General features: G+C 49.1%; 1 protein-coding gene across 5 annotated transcripts in view; it reads left to right on the forward strand.

The window, feature by feature from the left end:
* Positions 1 to 26,532, forward strand: part of numbl (NUMB like endocytic adaptor protein) — a 203,700-nt gene that overhangs the window by 113,368 nt on the left and 63,800 nt on the right. Inside the window, exon 1 of one of the 5 annotated variants that reach the window (XM_059985121.1) lies at positions 12,134 to 12,151. The exons of the other annotated variants lie outside the window; for them this stretch is intronic. The gene's annotated coding sequence lies outside the window, so the exon portion shown is untranslated. Of the gene's footprint in view, positions 1 to 12,133; positions 12,152 to 26,532 lie in introns of those variants that run through there. 5 annotated transcript variants of the gene reach the window in all.

Consider the following 26,532-nt stretch of genomic DNA (forward strand, 5'->3'; position numbering starts at 1 on the left):
CAGTGGGATTGAGGATAATAAATCAGACGAGATCGATGTTGGTCAGGGCTCGACATGCAACAGAAAACCAACAATTATCACAATTATGCAAGGCACGATCCACTGTTTGGACAAATTAAACACAGGCTCAGATAGACTGGAAAGGAAATGTGTCAGGACCAGAGGCGAGAGCCGGGCCGATTTTGCTCACTCTCCCGCTATGTTCACTCTTTCTCTCCGCGATGCTGAGGCTGTGAGATTGCTCCAGCTGCCGTGCTTGGTGTCTGCGAGCTTCACAGCAATTTGCCCCACTAATACGATGAACTGAGACCGAGGCTTCGGCCTACCACAGGCTACTCTGGGGATTCTGATCTGAGGACTAGGTTTGATTCGAAATGTTGTTGCTCGCTTCTGTTGTTTGGGTGATTTGCATTTCTTTCTCTTTCTCTGCACATTGGGTGTTGGTCTTCATTTTTTAAAATCGGATTCTTTCAGGTTTCTTGCTTTGCGGATAAATCTCAAGGTTGTATAATTTATACATACCTTGATAATAAGTCTACTTTGAATCTTTGAATCATTTAAGACCATAAGACATAGGAGCAGAATTAGGCCTTTTGGGCCATCAAGTCTGTCCCGCAATTTCATCATGGCTGATCCATTTCCCTCTCAACCCCATTGTCCTGCCTTCTCCCCGTAACATTTCACTTGGTGACTAATCACGAACCCACCAGCCTCCACTTTAAATGTGCACAATGACCTGACTTCCACAGCTGCCTGTGGCAACGAATTCCTAAGATTCACCATTCTCTTAATGAAGCAATTTCTCCTCGTTTGAATCAAATCAAATCAGCGAGTGCAGCCCACAAGTGTCACCGCACTTCCTGCACCAACGCAGCATGCTCACAACTCACTAACCCTAACCTGTATGGCTTTGGACCATGGGAGGACACGGGGAGAGAGAGAGTCTATAACCACCTTACAGACAGTGGTGGGAATTGAACCCCAGTCAGCGATTGCTGGCACTTGCTAACCCAGTTCTTTCCGATGAGACGACCCACAACACTGTTAACAGTTCTGGGCGACATATCGCTGATAATAAGATATTCTCTCTGTTGCTGTCTCTCCCCAAAGCTGCATTTACCAGAATATTACCCAGACTCTTGAGGGTTAATTTGTGAGGAGAGAGCACACAAACCAGGCATGTATTCCCTGGAAGTGTAGAAATGTATTTCCTGGAATTTAGAACAGATGGTTGGAGTAAAATCTCCAAGCTTTTGGAGGAACTGTCACTGTCTCTCTCTCTCTCTCTCTCTCTCTCTCCCTCTCCCTCCCTCTCTCCCTCTCCCTCTCCCTCCCTCTCCCCCTCCCCCTCCCCCTCCCCCTCCCCATCCCTCTCCCTCTCCCTCTCCCTCTCCCTCCCCTCCCCCTCCCCCTCCCTCTCCCTCTCCCTCTCCCTCTCTCTCTCTCTCCCCCCCCCTCTCTCTCTCTCTCTCCCTCCCCCTCCCCCTCCCTCTCCCTCTCCCTCTCCCCCTCCCCCTCCCTCTCCCTCTCCCTCTCCCTCTCTCTCTCTCTCTCCCCCCTCTCTCTCTCTCTCTCCCTCCCCCTCCCTCTCCCTCTCCCTCTCCCTCTCCCCCTCCCTCTCCCTCTCCCTCTCTCTCTCTCTTCCCCCCCCCCCCACCTTATTCCTGAAAGTGATGAATCAGAGTCAGTAATTTACTAATGCTTGAGACTGGTGACTTGTTTGTTTACCAGTGGTTTGGGTGACACGTTGGGGCTGTCAGCTCTGATCTACAGAATACGTTCCAGGCGAAGGATGCCTCCTGCCTTTTGCTTGTCTCTGTGCCCACCCTTTCATTCAAGCCCCCAGTCGCGGACAAGGCCGCATTTCAGAGTCCGTACGGACAAAGGGGCTCTCCTGGTCTGCAATGAGGCTTTGTGTGAGCTTGGCGGGGTGGGTGCAGAGGAGGGGACGGTTGAGGATTTTCCACCCATCCACTGTTTAATTTTGTCAGGGGATGGAAAATGCAGAATGCCGCAAGTCTCCCAGACAGGAAACGGGCTGTCAGCTGTGTCTGTGTCTGTGTGTGTGTGTGCGCGCGCCTGGATCGGTGTGATTTACAATCGTCCACAAACATTCGTTTTCGGAGGGAACTGTCTGCAGGTGCAGAATTCCTGGCATGCCCGATCATTTCTACTGAATTTGTGCAGACTTTCACGTTGGGAGCTTGGCACGAGCAGGCCATCCACTCTACATCGGCAGCCCTTGCAAAACTTGTCCGTAAGATGTAGGAATCTCCTGTCAGTGGATATATTTTAAACTGAGGTTGGTAGGTTCCAAGGTTCAAAGTGTACAACCCGGAGATTCATCTGCTTACAGGCAGCCGCAAAACAACAAACCTAAAAGAACCCTTAAGAAAAGGACAGCCAAGCACCCAACGGGCAGAAAGACTAAGATAAACAGACCACGCAAACAATACCCTGAAGCTAGCAGCGTTTCTGAACTGGTCCACAAAAAACCGTGCGAGACCCATCGTTCAGCGCAGAGCCCAGTAAACATCGTGGAACAGTGAGCTGAACCAGCCCCGGGCCCCGACACGCTCACCTTTCTACTCGTCGCCCCAAACCCCGCGTTCAGTCACCTCGACGCCATCTGGCGCCTCGACCTCACTGCCTTGATTTGGCCCACGCCCTGCCTTTCCGATTTGGCGCGGTGCTGAAATCAATCAAGCTTCAGCTCCCAGTGATGGGCCCACCGCCTCGATTTCTTCATTAGTAAGGATGTCAAAGGTTACAAGGGAGTGGCAGGAGAGTGGGGTTGAGAGGGATAATAAATCAGCCATGATGGAATAGTGGAACAGACTCGATGGGCTGAATGGCCCAATTCTGCTCCTTATGGGCAGCAGCAGGGAGTAACAGCGTTCACTAACCACTATAATACCGTGCCAAAATGCAGAATTCATGATCTGTATATTTAGTTTATTGAAATATAGTGTGGAATAGGCTTCCATCCCTTTCAGCCACACAGCCCAGCCATCTCCTGATCTAATCCCAGCTGATTCACAGGACATTGCCTGGATCGTGTGTCTTCAGGCTCCTGAACCACTTTCCTGATGGTAGCAATGAGAAGGCAGCCATGTCCCGGGTGATGGGGGTCCTTAATGATGGATGCCGCCTTTTTGAGGCATCGCTCCTTGAAGATGTCCTGGATATTGCAGAGGCTAGTGCCTGTGATGGAGGTGACTAAGTTTACAAATCACTGAAGCTTATTTCAATCCTGTGCAGTTGACCATCCTACCCTACTCCCACCAGACAGTGATGCAGCCAGTCAGAATGCTCTGCATAGTTCATCTGTAGAGATGTTCGAGTGTTTTCGGTGACAATATCAAATCTCAAACTCCTCATGAAATATAGCTGCTCGCACAGCTCGCTGGGGGAGCTCAGCAGGTCGGGCAGCATCGGTGGAAATGAGCGGTCAACGTTTCTGGCTGGGACTTTGACCCCAGCATCTGCAGAGTATTTTGTGTTTACGAAATGTAGCTGCTGTTGTGCATTCTTTGTAACTGCATCAATACGTTGGGTCCAGGACAGTTCCTCGGATGCTGGGCCCAGGAACTTGAAATTGCTCGCTCTTTCCACTTCCGATCCCTCGATGAGGACTTGTCTTAGCTTTTCTCAAGCCCGCCGTCAGTTCTTTGGTCTTGCTGAAGTTGAGCGCAAGCTCGTTGTTGCTTCACCGCTTGACCAGCTGGTCTATCTCACTCCTGTACACCCTCTCATCACCATCTGAGATTCTGCTAACAGCAGTTTGCACAAAAAATGAAACAAATCTTTTTCACATGTAGGAATTCTGCTGGTCAACTCCCTTGGTTACGTACGCCAGATGTTAGACATCTGGTCTTGACCAACATTCTTGTTTTTCATAGACCTTGGCCTGGTCTATCAGCCTGTCTTGTAATGCGTTGGTGGACTGAGCATTTCCTGGTGTTCCTAGGCTGAAATCCCTGGATTCTCTTGTCAACTCCTCCCAGACCACCGACCGTCCAGAGACCCGCCCAGCTTCTCGCCCAAATCAGAGTTTCGCGACTTGGATGCCATATCTGTCCTGGGGCACGCCTGCTCTTAGTGACTTTTATAAATGACTTGGATGAGGGCGTGGAGGGGTGGGTTAGTCTGCTAGCAGAAGACGTTAGGGTTTGGTGGAGTTGAGCTTCCTGTAGACGGCTGTCACAGGATGGCGCCAGTACGGGTGACCGTTTGCAGTGGGAATCATCACAGTTCCAGTGGGAATCATCAGAAGTTCCTCTTTAATGCCACTGCGGCTGACTTCTGGTGCAGTTACAGAACAGTATCCACAGTTACGGACGCAGCGGCCTTCCGGGAGCCACCCAAAGGTGTTCTTTGTGATCACAGGACAACGCTGGACGCTAAGAACTTCACATACTGCAGGTCTACTCTGTTCGTTGGCAGAGAAGCTGGTGGAGGCTGAGTTACTGCCTGCTACAGGAAGGCGTCGGACTCGGTGCGTGAGGGCGGTGGGCGGTCTAACAGCGAGGGACTGTCTTGGGTGCTTCTCTTTCCATTACCCTGTTGGACGCTGATAATGCAAAACGCTGCAAGTCCATTTCCGCATTTACTGGAGGAGCTGTGTGACCTCAACCATAGCGAGGACCACCGCGGGCTTGCCTGTTGCAGAAGCCCAGGAGTAAAGGCACTGAAGGTGGTATAGCATGGCACCCATGCGGGGTTAGGGGCGTTGCCCCTCCCAACAGTGCTGCCCTCCAGCGTTCAGTTGGAGCAATGCGTGCATACCGATATTCATCTGCAGACTGGTGACAACCGCTTGTCTTGCCAACAACACCCATGCACCATCAGTTTACAGGACACGCCACTCACAGACTTGTTCAGTTTTTAGTGTGACAATGTTTTACTGGTATCTTACATGTGGTATGTGTGCCTCAGTCCTCTCTCAACCCTTCGCTTCTCCCTCTGGTGCCCCCTTCCTTCCCTTTCTCCCGTGATCCACTCTCCTCTCCTGTCCTATCAGATTGCTTCTTCCTTAGACCTTTACTAATTCCACCTATCACCTCCCAGCTTCTTACTTCATCCCCCTCCCCCACCCACCTGATCTCACCTATCACCCAACAGCTTGTACTCCCCCCTTCCTATTCTGGTGTCTGCCCCCTTCCTTTCCAGTCCTGAAATATCCACTGTTTATTCATTTCCACAGAGACTGCCTGACCTGCTGAGCTCTTCCAGTATTGTGTGTGTGTGTCTCTCTCTCTCTCTCCAGAATCTCTTGAGGCAGTTTACGAGTCAATGCCCCATCAAGTTCAACACCCACATCTACAGCTAAACGAAACAGTGTTCTTCCGGGGGTTGAGGTGCAAGCACAGTTCATACAGTCACACACACCACATATAGTAACGATAGCGCATCCAGTCACAGAAAACAGCATTAGCACAAGCCCTTAATATTGTAGTGTCAGCCTTCCCCCTCCCCCCCACTCTCCGATCCAGGGGCCGAAAGTGTTAACATGAGCTGAACTGCTGGCAGAATCAGAATCAGCAGCTGTACAATGCAGGACATGATAATAGAGAGAAAACTGTGAATTACGGCAATTATATATATTAAATAGTTAAATATGTAGTGAGAAAACAGGAAATAAAAAAGTAGTGAGGTAATGTTCATGGCTTCAGTGTTCATTCAGAAATCGGATAACTTTGGGGAAGAGGCTGTTCCTGAATCGCTGAGTGTGTGTCTTCAGGCTCCTGTACCTCCTCCCTGATGGTAGCAATGGGAAGAGGGCATGACTGGGGTGATGGAGGTCCTTAATGAAGTACATCAATTTTCTGAGTCACCGCTTGTTGAAGATGACTAGGATACTACAGAGGCTGACTAATTTTTCAGCTCCCTGCAGCTTTCTACAATCCTGTGCAGTAGCCCCTCCCCATCGCCAGACGGTGATGCAGAATACTACATTTTGTTGTCTTCCCTGCAGGCGGACAGTGTAGGTGAGTTCGCTGTTAGACTATTGTTTGTTTAACAGTAAGCACTTGAGTGGAATTATTATGACTTAATCAAATCACATTGCTTTGCCCAATTTCATCTGGCCTGCCTGCAGAAGCACAGAGGGGTGGGGAGCACAGGGAGGGGAGATCTGTATCTCGCTGTGATCAGACTACGATCGGCTCGGCGTGCACTCCAGTAACTGCCAGTCAAACGTCTGGATGGAGCAGCAAGCTGTAGACGTTACTGTGGAGAGTACTTTGCTCGGTGAGAGTGAGAGAGTGTATGTGTCAGGCTGGAGGCTGCGAACTACAGTCCAAATACTTGAGGCTCCCAGAGTTGCTCTTGTTGTTTAATGGTTCAGTTTAATGTCAGAGGATGTTCACAATACAACCTGAAATTCGTACTCCTCACAGACATCCACAAAACAGAAAAAAAGGCCAAAATAACGAATGGCAGAAAATGTTAAACTCCAAAGCCCTCCCTCCCCACCACCGAGAATAACAAATCCCCCAAATACACCGTGATCCGGAGTCCATGAAAAGCTCAGTCTGTCCCATTTCAGACAGACTCTCTCTCTCACTAGCGAGGGAAAGAGAGATCTCTCACTCCTGCTACAGTGAGAGGGGCGACCAACAGCTCGTTGCTTTGGTGTGATAATCTGCCTTAACGCTGGTCCAAGTTCTCCAACTCTCAATCGTCGTCAAGAGAGAGTGCAGTGGTCTTCTTCACGCCACCTGCCTGCCTGCTGTCTCGATGTTTCCATCCCCCTCGAGGCTTCAGTCGGCGAGGAACCAGGGCCTGCACCCTGCACGTCTTCCAGGGCAGACTGGGGATATCACGGCAAGCCTGTGGCTGAGAACCCTAGTCTGAGGCGGCAGGCTCTGACAGGGCCCCAGTCACCTTGGAAAGAAAGGAAAGACATGAGGAAAGAAGAGGAAGATGCTGTTTTGCAGATGAACTAGAAAAAGTAGCCTGGATCTGCAAAAAGCTCTGGCGTCATCACTGTCAAAGTCAAAAGTCAAGGTCAAGTTCATATACAAATACCTGTCTGCATAGGTGTAACGAAAAACGTGCATACTCGCTGCACCAGCACAGCCACATAGCAGCCGATAAGCTGCATTCACAAGAGAAAAGGTATTAAATTATTCTCACTAGAAAGAACACAAAATCCATTTGTGGCCCTAAGGCGGAGGAGCAGAATTAGGCCATTTGGCCCATTGAGTCTGCCCCTCCGTTTGATCATGACTGCAGGGTGAAACAATCGAGCAGTCACATTGTCAAGATCGTCGATGGCATGCCTATGCTGGACCTCATCACCAACACAGAGGCGGCCGACAGAGAGGAGGTGGAAGAGCTCGAGGCCTGGTGTCAGGAAAACTACATCTTCCTCAAAGTCAACAAGACAAAGGAGGTGGTTACCGACTTCAGGAGAACTCGGTCTTATATCGGCAGCACGGCAGTGGAAACTGCAAGAAGTATCTAATTCCTGGGAGGGCCCATCCCGCACAACCTCTCCTGGCCCCAGAACAAATCCTCCACAATCACCAATGCCTCTGCTGTCTGAGGCGGCCGAAGAGAGCTGGACTCTGCACGTCTGTGCTCCATCATTCTACAGATGGGCAGTGCAGAGCATCCTGACAGGCTGCAGCACTGCACTGTGTGCACAGAAAGCCTCCTCGTCGGCAGGACTGTATTCTATATACACAGGAAGCTGCTGGGAAAGAGCCGTGTTTGCCCCATCAGGGAGCAGGCTACCTAGCGTCCTCACCAGGACCACCAGACTCAAAACGGTCTCTCTCCCCAAGCAGAAAGGCTGATCAACGCCCCCGGCCACTCACCCACCCCTCCGCACCCCCCACCACCCTGACAAACACGCCAACTAGTCACTTCATGTACATACAATCACTCAAAGTAAATCTATTATCAAAGTCCATATATGTCATCATATACAACCCTGAGATACATTTTCTTGTGGGCATTCACAGTAAATCTATATAATATTAACCTTAACCGTATCAATGTATAAAAGAGTTTCTTGTATATCATGTTTAATAGGATTGCTATTTTATTTACTTTTATTGTGTTCTTTATGCTTATTGTGCTTCTTGTGCAATGGCAGATCCGGAGTAACAATCATACTGTTCTCCTTTACATTTGAGTACAGAAGAATGGCGATAAACAGTCTTGGATCTTGAACCTGTGTTCGTCTGAGTACAGGTCGTTCCTGCTGTGCTGTGTTGTGTCGTATGATGTGGACGGACATGGTCTTACCTGTGACCATGATGGTTCTGGGCAGATTTTTCTACAGAAGTGGTTTGCCATTGCCTTCTTCTGGGCAGTGTCTTCACAAGACGGGTGAGCCCAGACATTGTCAATACTCTTCAGAGATTGTCTGCCTGGCGTCAGTGGTCACATACCGGGACTTGTGATCTGCACCGGCTGCTGGTACGACCATCCACCCCTTGCCCCCGGGGCTTCACGTGACCCCGATAAGGGGGTGGGGGTCCAAGGAGGAACTTGGCGTACCTTCCCCACACCACTGATCCAGTTCCGGACTCTGCCCGATGTTACTTTCAAGCTGTCCAGAGTCCTGCGGGATTCAGCAGTGGCTGGACTGTGTTAGTGCTTTCTCCAGCCAGCTGAGTCCGTGTGGAGCTCTGTTCGCTGGGTTGTTAGTGGGTTAATAGCTGGAGGCCTCAATGGTTGCCCTAGTTTTCAAGGTGTTATCAATCACTTTCTAATTGGAGCCGCGGTAGATTATTTTCTCCCCTGGTGCTTTTCCACTTCACCCTGTAAGCCATCCACCGTCCGTTCCACTGTTGGCTCTGACTCGTTCCCAGCAGTAACATTCTGCGTCAGTCTGGCCCTATATTGGACACGTGCACATTGTTACTGAGGAAGAGCCCTACCTTTGGGCTTCCCGGGCAAAAGGGCCCAAATTCGTGATCCTGCCCAGTCCATCTCAGGTAAAACCCTCCCCACCACTGAGCACATCTACACGACACACTGTCGCAGGAAAGCAGCGTCCATCATCAGGGACGACAACACCCTCCCCAGGACACGCTCTCTTCTTGCTGCTGCCATCAGGAAGAAGGTACTGGAGCCTCAGGTCCCACACCACCAGGTTCAGGAACAGTTATTACCCCACAACCATCAGGCTCCTGAACCAGTGTGGATAACTTCACTCACCACAATGGGCCTCAGGTCCCACACCACCAGGTTCAGGAACAGTTATTACCCCACAATCATCAGGCTCCTGAACCGGTGTGGATAACTTCACTCACCACAATGGGCCTCAGGTCCCACACCACCAGGTTCAGGAACAGTTATTACCCCACAATCATCAGGCTCCTGAACCAGTGTGGATAACTTCACTCACCACAATGGGCCTCAGGTCCCACACCACCAGGTTCAGGAACAGTTATTACCCCACAATCATCAGGCTCCTGAACCAGTGTGGATAACTTCACTCACCACAATGGGCCTCAGGTCCCACACCACCAGGTTCAGGAACAGTTATTACCCCACAATCATCAGGCTCCTGAACCAGTGTGGATAACTTCACTCACCACAATGAGCCTCAGGTCCCACACCACCAGGTTCAGGAAAAGTTATTACCCCAAGACCCTCAGGCTCCTGAGCCAGTGTGGATAACTTCACTCACCACAATGGGCCTCAGGTCCCACACCACCAGGTTCAGGAACAGTTATTACCCCAAGACACTCAGGCTCCGGAGCTAGTGTGGATAACTTCACTCACCACAATGACCCTCTGGTCCCACACCACCAGGTTCAGGAACAGTTATTACCCCACAACCATCAGGCTCCTGAACCAGTTTGGATAACTTCACTCACCACAATGGGTCTCAGGTCCCACACCACCAGGTTCAGGAACAGTTATTACCCCACAACCATCAGGGTCCTGAACCAGTGTGTGGATAACTTCACTCACCACAATGAGCCTCAGGTCCAACAACAACAGGTTCAGGAACAGTTATTACCCCACAACAATCAGGTTCCTGAACCAGTGTGTGGATAACTTCACTCACCACAATGAGCCTCAGGCGTCACACCACCAGGTTCAGGAACAGTTATTACCCCACAACCATCAGGCTCCTGAACCAGTGCGAATAACTTCACTCACCACAATGGGCCTCAGGTCCCACACCACCAGGTTCAGGAACAGTTATTACCCCTCATCCATCAGGCTCCTGAACCAGTGTGGAGAACTTCACTCACCACAATGAGCCTCGGGTCCCACACCACCAGGTTCAGGAACAGTTATTACCCCACAACCATCAGGCTCCTGAACCAGTGTGGATAACTTCACTCACCACAATGAGCCTCAGGCGTCACACCACCAGGTTCAGGAACAGTTATTACCCCACAACCATCAGGCTCCTGAACCAGTGCGAATAACTTCACTCACCACAATGGGCCTCAGGTCCCACACCACCAGGTTCAGGAACAGTTATTACCCCACAACCATCAGGCTCCTGAACCAGTGTGGATAACTTCACTCACCACGATGAGCCTCAAGACCCACACCACCAGGTTCAGGAACAGTTATTACCCCACAACCATCAGGCTCCTGAACCAGTGTGGATAACTTCACTCACCACAACGAGCCTCAGGTCCCACACCACCAGGTTCAGGAACAGTTATTACCCCACAACCATCAGGCTCCTGAACCAGTGTGGATAACTTCACTCACCACAATGAGCCTCAGGTCCCACACCACCAGGTTCAGGAACAGTTATTACCCCACAACCATCAGACTCCTGAACCAGTGTGGATAACTTCACTCACCACAATGAGCCTCAGGTCCCACATCACCAGGTTCAGGAACAGTTGTTACCCCACAACCATCAGGCTCCTGAACCAGTGTGGATAACTTCACTCACCACAATGACCCTCTGGTCCCACACCACCAGGTTCAGGAACAGTTATTACCCCACAACCATCAGGCTCCTGAACCAGTGTGGATAACTTCACTCACCACAATGAGCCTCAGGTCCCACACCACCAGGTTCAGGAACAGTTGTTACCCCAGAACCATCAGGCTCCTGAACCAGTGTGGATAACTTCACTCACCACAATGAGCCTCAGGTCCCACACCACCAGGTTCAGGAACAGTTATTACCCGTCAACCATCAGGCTCCTGAACCAGTGTGGATAACTTCACTCACCACAATGAGCCTCAGGTCCCACAACACCAGGTTCAGGAACAGTTATTACCCCACAACCATCAGGCTCCTGAACCAGTGTGGATAACTTCAATCACCACAATGAGCCTCAGGTCCCACAACACCAGGTTCAGGAACAGTTATTACCCCACAACCATCAGGCTCCTGAACCAGTGTGGATAACTTCACTCACCACGATGAGCCTCAGGACCCACACCACCAGGTTCAGGAACAGTTATTACCCCACAACCATCAGGCTCCTGAACCAGTGTGGATAACTTCACTCACCACAATGAGCCTCAGGTCCCACACCACCAGGTTCAGGATCAGTTATTACCCCACAACCATCAGGCTCCTGAACCAGTGTGGATAACTTCACTCACCACAATGAGCCTCAGGTCCCACACCATCAGATTCAGGAACAGTTATTACCCCACAACCATCAGGCTCCTGAACCAGTGTGGATAACTTCACTCACCACGATAAGCCTCAGGACCCACCCCACCAGGTTCAGGAACAGTTATTACCCCACAACCATCAGGCTCTAGAATAAAAGGGGATAACTGCACTTACTAACCCTGCCACTGAGAAGCTCCTACAACCAATGATCTCACTTTAAGGACTCTACCTTGTTATTTCAAGCTCTCGTTACTTACTGCCATTTATTTGGACAGTTTGTTGTCTTCTGCGCTCTGGATGATCCTGTTACAGTTATTATTCTATAGATTTGCTGAGTGTGCCCACAGGAAAATGACTCTCAGAGTTGTGTGTAGTGATATATATGTGATAGATGACCAGTGCCTTGAGCTTGTATTCTCTCACCTCAGTGAGATGTAGAAGGCATTGAGTATGTTAGACTTTGTTTCTGTTGGACTGTCACAGTGCTTCCAGGCCTCGGGACACCCTGAGTGGGAGGGAAAACCTACAGATGCTGAAAACACAAGCACCACTAATTGCTGGAGGAACTCAGCAGACCAGGTAACTTCTAGGAAAAGAGTACACAGTCAACATTTCGGGCCAAGTGTGCTGTCCACTCTGTCCCGTCGTTTTCTGCGCTGCAGGAAGGTGAGTTTCGCCTGCCTCCGCTCAGAGGATTGTTGGGACCAAAACCTTGCAGTTTTGGTCCCCTTGGAGGCTCTGGAGGGAGTTCACGGGAATGAAAGGGTAAATGTGTGAGAAGCGTTCGATGGTCCTAGGCCTGTACTAACAAGAATTTAGAAGAATGATGGAGGGTGGATGGAATCTCATTAAGGCCTAGATTTGGGGATACAACTGTGCAAGACAACAGGGCATTGCTAATGTACCATTGATCAAAGTTTTGTAAAAAGTTAAAAACAAATGTCAAAGGAGAATCGATCTACAACGAGCTCAAAATGTATATTGAGGATAGAAGTATTCTGATTAGGAACATGATTTCTTGTGTAATAGATGGAGCACCGTATATGACAGGTCACCATGCTGGATTACCAGCAATCCGTCGTGCAATTCATCAACGTCTCGCAGCCAAAAACCTTAACTAGCGACTTTTTCAAGCATAGCTTTTGCAATATCTGCTATCAACAAAATTAAAGCTTGCCCATTAAATAGCAGATTATTTCTGCAGCTATGCCAAGATAACAATGAGGAGTTTGAACACTTGCTTCTTCACACTGAAGTATGCTGACTGTCAAAGGGCTGCTGCTTAAAATGTTCCTTTGATCTTTTGACACTGAGATTGAATTTGTCCTCAAAGTTGACAAGAGCTTGGGAAACGAGATTGAATGAATACGTGGAGATGTGATGTACCTAGCCAATCTGTACGACAAACTGAACAGTCTAAATATGAAACAGCAGGGTGAGAATTTCAATCTAATCCTGGCAAAAAATGCAGTGTCCACTTTGATCAGAAAATTGGAAATATATAAGCAAACAATGAGAGAATGTTCTTGCAGCAAGAAGAAATTATCGAAATTAAGAATGATGAAGCAAAAATGCTTTTCAAAAACGTCGGCTTTTGAGGAGTGTGTCTACGCTGTCATACGAAGTTTCCTGGTCTTTGGAGAAGAGCCAGGCAGCTCTTCATTGCATTTCCATCCTTCTACTTTATTGAAAGAGGCTCCAGTGCAGTGAGCCACACACTCACAAAGACAGACGTCGTTACATGTGGGGACTTGAGGCTGTGGCTGTCACAACTTGAACCAGATACTTCAACTCTTGCTAAAAACCGCCAAGCTCAGGGACCACATCGATAAGGAAGCTGCTTTACAGCGCACAGGGACTGTGCAAGCTAGATTTAAAGACAGGATCACTTTTCTCGTGTTAGCGTATGTTAGACATGATTTTTACACTATGGGGGGGGGGGGGGGTTCCTGGGAAGTATATTGTGCCTAAGGGGCATTGGCAAGTCTGAAGGTGCTTTAGGGGGGGGGTGTTGGGAAACACTGGTGCAGACAGCGTGGGTGTGGAGAGGATGTTTCCTGTAGTTGGAATCGGCCACTCCAGCTTCTCGGGCCATGCCACCTGGCAACCCCCAAATTAACCCTAGACAACTTACAATTACCGGTGAGTCTACTAACTCGTATGTAGTTTGAACTGTGGGGGGAAACTGGAGCACGTTCCACGGGGAGAACGTACAGACGATGTCAGATCTGGACTCTGAACTTCGCCCCGACCTGTAAGAGCAGCACGCTAACTGCTCCTCGACCGCGGTGCCCACGTGGCGGAGCCTGCAACCTCCGGCCACCGCGACGCGGATGCTTCAGGTGCATCATGTTTTGTAACTTTGAAACATTGAACTAATTCAAAGGAAGACATGGGAGTCTGAAATGTGAGACTTCATTCATTTCTAAGCGAGATGCGGGCATATCACATGGGAGTGTCATGACATAGGCAATTCACGAAGTTTTGCATGTAACGCGTAGTGAACTATTTAAACAAACAACAATGCTTAATCAACAACATATTTGCAAGATAACACAAATGCTACTGATACAGTTATTATAGCCGGGGGTAGCTCCCGTTACCTATTAAATGCTCCCAATGGTGTGACAGCTCCTGGCCTACACGTCAAGCTGAGCTAGCGGGTCCGTTTCTGCTGACAGGAGGGGGGTAAAGGCACGTTACTGCTCGCTTTGGGCAGACAGGGCTCATCGGCTGTTACTGGCATCTCACCTGGGAGAAGGAAAACGCTGATCTCAGACCTCCGCTGCCTTCTGACCGTTCCCACTCGTGGGGGAAGGATTTGGGAGTAATCTGAAGCTGGGGTCCCTACCCTGTGTTAAGTTCAACGCTGCTGCTGCCAAACTGTATTGGTCTCTGCCATTCATTTGGGTTCACCAAGACACATGGAGAGGGGGAGCCTGCTACATGGGCAACAGCTTGTTCTCTGTATGCCCAGCATGCGTATCTAGACAGCCAGCTCACAACATCCGTGGTCGAGCCTGACTGACGGAGGCCTCTGTTAAATATGCAGCAAGGAGGAGTTCCTTTAGCCAGAGGCTGGTGAATCTGCGAATTGTCCATTGTGGAGGTCAAGTCTCTGGGTATGTTTAAAGCCAAGGTTGGTAGGAAATTGGGTTTGAGAGGTAAAATAAATCAGCCAGGATGGGACAGCAGAGCAGACTCGATGGGCCAAATGGCCTAAATCGGGGTTCCCAGGCTGGGGTTCACAGGCCCCTCAGTTAATGGTAGGGGCACATGGCATAGAAAAAGTTGAGAACCCCTGCTCTAATTCTATTCCTATGTTTTCTGGTCAGTCCGCCCCAGAGTCTGGACACCTACAGACTCCGATCAGTGCCTCATGTACTGAGGCCCAGGCATCTCTGCAGGAGCGCCCAGCTGTGGTTTCGACCCCACCCCTCCCTTGCGCAGACAACATGGTCATCGCAGACCACAGGAGATTCTGCAGATGCTGCAAGTCTAGAGTAACACACACACAAAATGTTGGAGGAACTCAGCAGGTCAGACAGAGTCTATGGACAGAGTAACACACACAAAATGCTGGAGGAACTCAGCAGGTCAGACAGTGTCTACGGTCAGAGTAACACACACAAAATGCTGCAGGAACTCAGCAGGTCAGACAGTGTCTACGGTCAGAGTAACACACACAAAATGCTGCAGGAACTCAGCAGGTCAGACAGTGTCTACGGTCAGAGTAACACACACAAAATGCTGCAGGAACTCAGCAGGTCAGACAGTGTCTATGGACAGAGTAACACACACAAAATGCTGGAGGAACTCAGCAGGTCAGACAGTGTCTATGGTCAGAGTAACACACACAAAATGCTGGAGGAACTCAGCAGGTCAGACAGTGTCTATGGTCAGAGTTACACACACAAAATGCCGGAGGAACTCAGCAGGTCAGACAGTGTCTACGGTCAGAGTAACACACACAAAATGCTGCAGGAACTCAGCAGGTCAGACAGTGTCTGTGGACAGAGTAATACACACAAAATGCTGGAGGAACTCAGCAGGTCAGACAGTGTCTATGGTCAGAGTAACACACACAAAATGCTGGAGGAACTCAGCAGGTCAGACAGTGTCTATGGTCAGAGTTACACACACAAAATGCCGGAGGAACTCAGCAGGTCAGACAGTGTCTACGGTCAGAGTAACACACACAAAATGCTGCAGGAACTCAGCAGGTCAGACAGTGTCTGTGGACAGAGTAATACACACAAAATGCCGGAGGAACTCAGCAGGTCAGACAGTGTCTATGGTCAGAATAACACACACAAAATGCTGGAGGAACTCAGCAGGTCAGACAGTGTCTATGGTCAGAGTTACACACACAAAATGCTGGAGGAACTCAGCAGGTCAGACAGTGTCTATGGTCAGAGTTACACACACAAAATGCCGGAGGAACTCAGCAGGTCAGACAGTGTCTATGGTCAGAGTAACACACACAAAATGCTGGAGGAACTCAGCAGGCAGTGCCTACGGAGGGGAAAAAGCAGTCAATGTTTCGGGCCGAGACCCTTCACCAGGACTGGAAAGGAAAGGGGGTAGGTGCCAGAATAAAAAGTAACCCGTGAAATCAAGACTCGCCTTTTTCTCCCGGCCAAACTGACTCTGCATGGAGGGGCAGGACGCCGGTGTAGCGGTTAGTGCAATGCTGTTATGACAACATCGACCCTGGTTCATTTCTGCTGGTCTCAGTAAGGAGTTTGCATGTCCTCTCTGTAAGGACACGAGCTCCCTCTGGGCACTCAGGGTTCCAGGGATGTGGGGGTTAGAAGGTTAATTGATCACACAGGGGTATTGGGCAGCATGGGGTTGTTAGGCCCCAGTAGCCTGTCACCAGGCTGTATCTCTAAATAAAACTGACTGGGGTGAGTTAATGCTCCCCAGGTTGCTGTGTTCCACATCCCATTTAGACACTGTCTTGTGTTCTGTTTTCATCATTCCAACGGGAAACAGCTTAGCAGCCTGCCTCAGGATCCAGTGCAACCTCGCTGCTGGGAGGCCAGGAAGCTGTCACCCAGAGCAGAGTGTGCTGCGGCTGGGCCAGGGGCCCTGTGCTCGGCCCAACCGCACAGCAGCAGTGCAATACTAGGCCTCAAAGGCCTAGGCAGAAAGATCAGCTTTATGTGTCACCTGTATGTCAACGCCTAGAGCAGGGGTCAGCAACCTTTACCACTGAAAGAGCCACTTGGACCAATTATTTCCCAAAGCCACAGGGAGCCGCAGCACAGAGGTGAAAGAGCCACAAATGGCTCGGGAGCCGCAGGTTGCCGACCCCCGGCCTAGAGTGAGATCAGTCAGGTAAGGAGGATCAGGTGGTGTTGAGAAAGCAGGGAGGCTGCAGATGGAGTTAGAAAGATCGGACAGAGAAGAAAGGGCAAAGAAGAGGCAGACTGAATATGGTGGGTCGGGAGGTGTGTGGCCATGCACTTTAGTAGAAGGAATAAAAGCATAAACTATTTTCTAAACGGAGAGCAAGTTCAAAAAATCAGAAGTGCAAAAAGACTTGGGAATCCTCGTGCACGATTCCCTGAAGGTCAATTTGCAGGTTGAGTCTGTGGTGAGGGAGACAAGTGTAACGTTAGCATTCATTTCGAGAGGACTAGAATATAAAAGCGAGGATTTATTGCTGAGGCTTTATAAGGCATTGGTCGGACTGCATTTGGAGTGTTGTGAGCGGTTTCCAAGAAAGTGAGAATTGGAGAGGATCCAGAGGAGGTTCATGAAACCAGCTCCAGGAATTAAAGGGTTAATGTGTGAGAAGCTTTCGATGGCTCTGAGCCTGGAGTTTAGAAGATTGGTGGTGGGGGGGGGGGGGCGTGGAATCTTATTCAAACCAGCCAGATATTGAAAGGCCTCGATGTGAAGTGTGGAGAGGATGTTTCCTCTCGTGGGCGAGTCCAGGACCAGAGGGCACAGCCTCAGAACAGAGATGAGGAGGAATTTCTTTTGCCGCAGATGGCTGTGGAAGCCAAGTCACTGGGCAGAGATTGATAAAGTGTCTGGTCAGTTAGGGTGTCAAAGGTTGCGGGGAGAAGGCAGGAGAATGGAGTTGAGAGGGATAGTAAATCAGCCACGATGGAATGGCGGAGCAGACTCTGAATGTGCGATTCTTCTGTGACGACGGACGATCAAAGGCCATCACAATTCGAGGATGTCCTGTGGGAGACCCACAGTGTTGCTACACTTCTGGCGCCAACATAGTGTGCCTGTGACTCTCTCATGACCCATACATCTTTGAAGTGTGACCACAGGGCCAATGTAAAGGTTCCTTACCGGCGGTGGCGGCCATCGAGCCCTGGCGCTGTAGTAGCATTACACTAACCACCATGCTACCATGCCGCCCGAGAGATGGGTCAGATATCAACGGTCAAACCGCATCGACAGTTCAGGATTGAGACCCTGTATCAGGGCTGAGAGGGTAGAGGGAAGATTGAGGGAGGTGTGGGCTACTCGGTGATGGGCAGAACTTGGGTGGGAATTCATCTTCTTCATTACGTGCCATGTCATACGAGGCGGGTGATCACGGTCATTCCATGACCATGATTGTTCCTGACGTGGGTTGCCATTGCCTTCTTCTGGGCAGTGCCTTTACAAGACAGGCAATCCCAGCCATTATCAATACTCTTCAGAGATTGTCTGCCTGGTGTCAGTGGTCGCATAACCAGGACCTGTGATATGTACCGGCTGCTCGTACGACCATCCACCACCTGATCCCCTGGCTTCCAATGACCCTGATCGGGGTGGGTGTGGGCTAGGCAGGTGCTACACTGTGCTCGAGGGTGAACTATAGATTAGCTGAGGGAAGGAACGGCTTACGGCAGCTTTGGTGGAGATGTATCTGCACCCCGCACAAGTAAGATCATTGAAATTTCTGGTAACCATTACCCAGGCTTCACACTGACAGTTGCCTGTTTATCTGGTTCACTTCATTCTCCTCTTCCCCACCCCCCCAACAATCTGCTCCATCGTCACCTACCCGTCCGGTCCGTCGTTACCTCCTTGTCTGGTTCCAGCCTCATATGCACTCTTCCCTCATACATGGACATTTTCCCCTCATGAGGACAGCAACCGTGATGAGTGGCACTCGCTATCCAGAGCAAGCCCTCTTCTCATCGGCACCATCAGGGAGGAGGTACAGGAACACTCGGTGTTTTAGGAATAGCTTCTTCCCTCCGCCATCAAATTTCTGAACAGTTTCATGAACACTACCTTGCTATTCTTTATTTACACTGTTTATCTGTTTACATTTGTAAATTATACTGTATTAATTTTGTACTGCTGCTGCAAAACAACAGATTTCATGAGCAATGTCAGTAATAATAGTCCTGGGCCTGGTTCTGATGGTCAATTGCCGCTTTTTGTGGGCGTGAAGGGAAGCTGATTGAAAATGGCTGCCCTCGTTTTGTGTCTGGCCAGGTTTGTGCTTCGAAGCCTTTGGTACATTCCAGTGAAGGGATTTTATTTTTATTTGTTTAGAGATACATGGTAGAACTGGCTTTTCCGGCCCCATGAGCTGATCCACCCATCAAGTAATCGATTTAACCCTCGCCTGCTCTGTGGAATGGTTCCTCCCCTTGTTTGTCTTTTCTCGTCCTGGAGACATTGGCTGCTGAGTACATGCGTGCCATGCTCTCCCACGGTCAGTTACAGCCGATGGAATAACGTTTTCTTTGGTCGGCACTATGGGTAAAACCCTCCCCACCATTGAACATGTCCACCTGGAGCATTGTGACAGGAAAGCAGCATCCATCATCAGGGATCCCCATCAGCCAGGCCACGATCTCTTCTCACTACTGCCATCAGGAGGGAGGTACAGGAGCCTCAGGACCCACAGCACCAGGCTAAGGAACAGTTACCTCCCCAGCTGGCTCACAAACATAAGGGGATAGTTTCACTCAACATCTCTTACCCCACCATTGAAATGTTCCCCCAAGCTATGGACTCACTTTCAAGGACTCTTCGTCTCATGTTCTCGATATTTATTGTTTTTTTTTTCTTTTGTTTGTTCTCTTTTGCACTCTGTGTGCCCTGTTGGGTGCAATCTTTCATTGATCCTATATTGTGTTCCTTGGAGTTACTGGATATGCTTCAAGAAAAAGGATCTCTGGGTTGTATATAATGACCCATACTGTACGTACTTTAAACTTGAACTTTGAACTTGATGTTATGCAGTAACCAATTAACCCCTGGCAAATCTTTCGAGAGGGTGTGGAGGAGGTTTATCAGGACACTGAATGGGTTAGAGAGCATATTTTATGAGTATAGGTTGAGTGAGCTAAGTCTTTTCTCTTTGTTGTGAAGGAGAATGAGCTGACCCTCCCCCCTCCCACTCACCCTCATTCCGCACCCCTCCCACTCTCTTCCTCCTCCCTCCTATCTCTTTGTTTTCTGAAGAAACTCCTCAGGGAGTCATAGGCAATGAAAACCACAATTATTTCCCTTGAATCAGTACTCCCTCTGTGTTTGACACATCCATCCTCCTCGAGTTTATTTTCAGGACTAGGTTAACTGTCTGAAGTGAAGCTGGCTTGAATGGAGTTTCAGCCCCCAGCGGTAGGAATGAAGTAACGCTGAGATCTTCCTTCGTGGTAGGCACATTCCAGGTCAGGGGTATCCTGGAGTGCTCCAGGTTCGGGATAGTCAGGTGTGGGGCATTCTGGAGTGAACTTCACTCTGGAGTGACAGGGTGAATCTATCTCGTCCCATTATTGAAGCAAAGTAGCCCTGTTTCACCGGACTGTTGCCAACCAGGCACAGACAGATGTAATGTTGGAGGGGGTCAGTACTGAGCAGCAGAGAGGTGACTCATTCACTGGCCTGACTGTCAGCAATCCCGAGCCGTGAGTTCAAATCCCACCAAGGCACCTAAATTTTTAAAGTTAATGTTCTAAGTAATTTTACTACCAAAGTATATTTATGTTACCCGATACCATTTTGAGATTTATCTTCTAGCTGGCATTCACAGTAGAACAAAGAATTCCGATAGAATCAATGAGAAAACTACACACAGTCTGACAAAGGCAAGAGAAGACAACCTGTGCAAGTGCAAAAATAATAATAAGTTAAAAATACTGAAAACATGAGTCTTTTCATCAAAGGTGGATTAAATTAAAGTTAGTTTGCCCATTCGAAGGTGGTGACGAATCAATATACGTTCAGGAGAGAGACTGAAAATCTGGCTGATCGGTGTCATAACAGCAACAATCTCTCACTCAACGTCAGCAAGACCAAGGAGCTGATTATTGACTTCAGGAGGAGGAGACCAGAGGTTCGTGAGGTAGTCCTCATCGGGGGATCAGAGACGGAGAGGGTCAGCAACTTCAAATCCCTTCGTGTTCTATTTCTGAGGGCCTGTCCTGGCCCCAGCGTGTAAACGCCATTACAAAGAAAGCAGGGCAGCACCTCCACTTCCTCAGGAGCTCGCACAGATTCGGCGTGACATCTAAAGCTTTGACAAAGTTCTAAAGATGTGTGGTGGAGAGTGTACTGACTGGCTGCATCAGAGTCTAAAGTAAAATTTGCTGTCAGATATGTCACCACATAGAACCCTGTGATCCTTTTTCTGTGAGCATACTCACAGGCATCATAAACTGTGAACAAGCTGTGCAAATGCAGATAATAAATAAATAGAATAAATAATGAGCCTGAAATAAGATAAAAGAGGCCTTTAAATGAGTATATTTACCCACTTTTGTTCAAGAGCCAGATGGCTGAGCAAAAGGCAATAACTACACTGAGTGGTATGGAAACACCAACACCCTTGAATGGAAAATCTTACAAAAAATGGTGGACACAGCCCAGTCCGTCACGGGTAAAGCCCACCCCACCATTGAGCACATCTTCAAAGAACGTCACAGGAAAACAGCATCCATCATCGGGGACCCCCACCACCCAGGACATGCTCTCTTCTCACCGTTACCATCAGGTAGAAGGTACAGGAGTCTCAGGACCCACACCACCAGGTTCAGGAACAGTTATTACCCCACAACCATCAGGCTCCTGAACCCGTGTGGAATACTTCACTCACCACAATGAGCCTCAGGTCCCACACCACCAGGTTCAGGAACAGTTATTACCCCACAACCATCAGGCTCCTGAACCAGTGTGGATAACTTCACTCACCACAATGAACCTCAGGTCCCACACCACCAGGTTCAGGAACAGTTATTACCCCACAACCATCAGGCTCCTGAACCAGTGTGGATAACTTCACTCACCACAATGAGCCTCAGGTCCCACACCACCAGGTTCAGGAACAGTTATTACCCCACAACCATCAGGCTCCTGAACCAGTGTGGATAACTTCACTCACCACAATGAGCCTCAGGTCCCACACCACCAGGTTCAGGAATAGTTATTACCCCACAACCATCAGGCTCCTGAATCAGCGTGGATAACTTCACTCACCACAATGAGCCTCAGGTCCCACACCACCAGGTTCAGGAACAGTTATTACCCCACAACCATCAGGCTCCTGAACCAGTGTGGATAACTTCACTCACCACAATGAGCCTCAGGTCCCACACCACCAGGATCAGGAACAGTTATTACCCCACAACCATCAGGCTCCTGAACCAGTGTGGATAGCTTCACTCACCACAACGAGCCTCAGGTCCCACACCACCAGGATCAGGAACAGTTACTGCTCTTCAACCAAAAGGGATAACTTAACTCAACCTCACTTGCCCCATCGCTGAATGTACCCACAACCTATGGACTCACTTTCAAGGGCTCTTCATTGTATGTTCTCGATATTTATTGTTTATTTACTTATTATTGTTACTATTTTTATATTTTCTTTTGTACTTGCACAGTTTGTTGTCTTTTGCAGATGGGTTGTTTGTCTTAGAACAAGAGGTACTGCAGATGCTGGGAGTCTAGAACAATGCACACAATGTCCTGGAGGATCTCAGCAGGTCCTGATGAAGGTCTCGGCCCGAAACGTCAACTGTTTATTCTCATCCATACATGCTGCCTGACCGGCTGAGTTCCTCCAGCACCTTGTGTGCAATGCTTGTTTGTCCGTCCTGTCGACTGTGGTCTTTCATTGATTCTGCTTAATTTCTTGTATTTGTTGAGCATGCATAGGGTTGTAGATGGTGACATAAATGTATTTTGATAATAAGTCTACTTTCTTCTTCAGGCTTTAAAATGAGTCTGTAGGTTGTGGAATCAGTTTAGAATTGTGGTCAGTGAAGTTATCCCCTCTGGTTCAGGAGCCTGATGGTTGAGGGGTAATAACTGTTCCTGAACCTGGTGGTGTGGGACCTGAGGCTCATTGTGGTGAGTGAAGTTATCCACACTGGTTCAGGAGCCTGATGGTTGAGGGGTAATAACTGTTCCTGAACCTGGTGGTGTGGGACCTGAGGCTCATTGTGGTGAGTGAAGTTATCCACACTGGTTCAGGAGCCTGATGATTGTGGGGTAATAACTGTTCCTGAACCTGGTGTTGTGGGACTTAAGGCTCCTGTACCTCCTGCCTAATGGCAGCAGCAAGAAGTAATTGATTAAAGCTGATTTTTTTTTCTCTCAAATAAACATCTCTAATTGTGGAACAAGGGATTCTGGGAATGCAGGTCCATAATTATCCAGGATCCCACCCACCCATCCAGCATCCTCTTTGACTTTCTACCATCAAGCAGGAGACTCCGATGCATAAAGACAAGAACGGTCAGGCTGGGAAACAGCTTCTTCCCTCAGGCCGTTAGGATTCTGAAATTCCTGCCACACCACATCATTTAGTCTGTTCTGTACCTGACAATATTTAATTTATGCACTTTGTTTATGTATAATTCACCTGTAGATTTTATCCTTCCCTAAGCTATTGTGTGTTATATGTGTGTTCTATGAACAACTGTGTTTTACACCCTGGTATAGAGAAATGTTGTCTTGTTTGGGTGTGTGTATGTATGTAGTGTATGTAGTTAAATGATGGTAAACTTGACTGTGGTCCGGGTGCTGGTCGACGGGACTTGGCAGGGTAACAGTTTGGCACAGGCTTGATGGGCTGAAGGGCCTGTTTCTATACTCTATGACTTTATAATGAACAAAGTGGATGGGCTGGGGTGGGATTCAGAATTGCCGGGGATGAGAAGGGAGATGAGTGTGTCTGGGTATTGTTCAGCAGAGAAACGTGGCTCCTGTGCTGTGTGACGCTATGATGTCCTTTTGCAAGGAATGTTAATGAACCAGGTGGGCCCTTATAATACCCTGTTAGTTTTATAGTGAGTTATTAATACCAGAAGTTTATTTTATTAACAAATTCTTCAACATGCTGCCTGCTGTGCCGTGGTTCAAAGTTCAAAGTGAATGTATTATCAAAGTACGTACATGTCATCAGGTACAACCCTGAGGTTCATTCACTAACGAGAGATCTGCAGATGCAGGAAACACACACAAAGTGCCAGAGGAACTCAGCCGGCCAGGCAAACAGGCGATGTTTCCGGCTGAGACGCTTCATCAGGACTGGAGGAAAGAGACGAGAAGTCAGAGTAAGGTGGGGAGGAAGAAATGCAAGGTGAAAGGTGACGGGTGACACCGGCAGAGGGGGAGAGCTGGGAAGCTGAATGGTGAAAGAGGTCACGGGCTGGAGAAGGGGGAATCTGACAGAAGGCCGTGGCAGAAAGGGAGAGGGTGGGCAGGTAGGAAGGCCATTACTGGATGTTTGAGGAGTTGATGTTCACGCCATCGGGTTGGAGCTGCTGCGACGGAACGTACGGTGTTGCTGGTCTCACTGTGCCAGCAGAGGAGGCGACGGGCTGGCCAATGGGAAGCGGCTGCTGGAGATCCTGCTTCTTCTGGCCGATGGAGCAAAGGATCTTCTCCATCCACCGGCATCTCCCAGGGGCCACCCACTTCCCATTCCTGAGATTCGTTGTCTCGCAGACATTCACAGTAAATATAAGGAACACAATTTTGTATTTTAAAATTTTATTTTATTGAGATTCGGTGCAGAATAGGCCTTTCGCGTCCCGCCGCCCAGCAACTTGTGTTGGCCCATCCTGTCCGACGATGACAGGAGACTGGTGTGGGAGAGTTTTTAAAGAGGTCAAGCTGTTGCACTGGGGCAGTTCCACTCTCTACCTCAGAGGTCAGAATCCAGTGGTACGAATAAGCATCAGAAACCGGGGTCTTCCTTGTTGCAGTGTGTGACCACAACATCCATCTGCTGAGCTTCGTCATGTCCTTCGCTCTCCACGAAGACAAACTGAGGTCTTCCTTGTTGCAGTGTGTGACCACGACATCTGCTGAGCTTCATCATGTCCTTCGCTCTCCACGAAGACAAACCGGGGCCTTCCTTGTTGCAGTGTGTGACCACGACATCTGCTGAGCTTCGTCATGTCCTTCGCTCTCCACGAAGACAAACCTGGGTCTTCCTTGTTGCAGTGTGTGACCACGACATCTGCTGAGCTTCGTCATGTCCTTCGCTCTCCACGAAGACAAACCTGGGTCTTCCTTGTTGCAGTGTGTGACCACGACATCCGCTGAGCTTTGTCATGTTCTTCTTTCTCCACGAAGTGTTGCAGTAACACCTTCCTGGCCGTTGGATCTCACTGCAGATCTCATCTGCCCCGTCCAGCAGAATAGAATCAATGAAAGGCCACCCACAACAAGATGCAGTAAATATTGAGAATACAGAATGAAAAATCCTTGAAAGCGAGTCCATAGTTTCTGGAAACAGTTCAGTGTAGGGGTGAGTGAAGTTATCCCCTTTGTGATGGCTAAGGAGTAATAAATGTTCCTGAACCAGTTGGTGTGGTCTTTCAGGCTCCTGCATCTGCTCCCTGATAGATTGGTAGATACTTTATTGATTCCAAAGGAAATTACAGTGTCACAGCAACGTTACAAGTCCACAGATATGCAAATATTAGAGTAGAAGTAAGAAAGAATAGAAAATAAGTTACCACAAACAGGAGGGGGGTGTCATCACTTCCCCGGCTACAGGTTGACTCATTATAGAGCCTAATGGCCGTGGGTAAGAGTGACCTCGTGTACTGCTCTTTGGAGCAGTGTGGTTGTCTTAGTCTATTACTGAAGTGCTCCTCTGTTCAGGCAAGGTGGCACGCAGAGGGAGTTGCCAGGATTTCCGTCGGGTCCTTTGTTCTACCACAGACTCCAGTGTGTCCAGTTTGACTCCTGTAACAGAGTTTATTGAGCCTGTTGTCATCACCCACGTTGATGCCATTACCCCAGCACCCCACCACGTGGAAGATTGTACTGGTGACAACAGATGGGTAGAACATGTGAAGGAGTGGCCTGCATGCTGCAGGGACCTCTCCTTCCTCAGACTGCAGCAGCGTGGGCGGCATGGTGGGGTCCTTTATGACGGATGGTGCTTGCTTGTGACAACACTCCTTGTAGATGTGCAGAGCTTTACCCATAGCGGACTTACACACACCAGTCCTGTTTACGAACACCAGATCTAGCGCTGGGGAGACTAATGAGTTGGATTTGCTGGTTAATGATTTGGATTTTTATCCGAAACACTTTTATCAAGTCACCTCTCATCCTCCTGCACTCCAAAGAGAAAAGGCCCAGCTCACTCAACCTCTTCTCATAAATCACACTCTCTAATCCAGGCAGCATCCTGGTAAATCTCCTCTCTAAAGCTTCCACATCCTTTCTGTAATGAGGTGACCAGAATTGAGCACAATATCTCAGATGTGGTCTAACCAGGGATTTTTACAGCTGCGACGCGGCCTCAGGGCACTCGAGCTCAACCCCTGATTTACATCTGCTTGACCACCCTGTATCTTTCACTGCAACTAACTTGTACTAAATTGTGCAAAAAAAACAGTTCAAGGAACTTCAGAGAAAGACAGTGTTGGTGCTCGGGATCAAAACTGGGGTTGTTCTACCCACTGCGCTACTGTGCAGCCGTTAGCCTAGTCTCTGCCCCGGGGGCAGGAGTTGTG

This window comes from Hypanus sabinus, chromosome 11 (assembly GCF_030144855.1).
Source record: "Hypanus sabinus isolate sHypSab1 chromosome 11, sHypSab1.hap1, whole genome shotgun sequence".
NCBI lineage: Eukaryota > Metazoa > Chordata > Chondrichthyes > Myliobatiformes > Dasyatidae > Hypanus > Hypanus sabinus.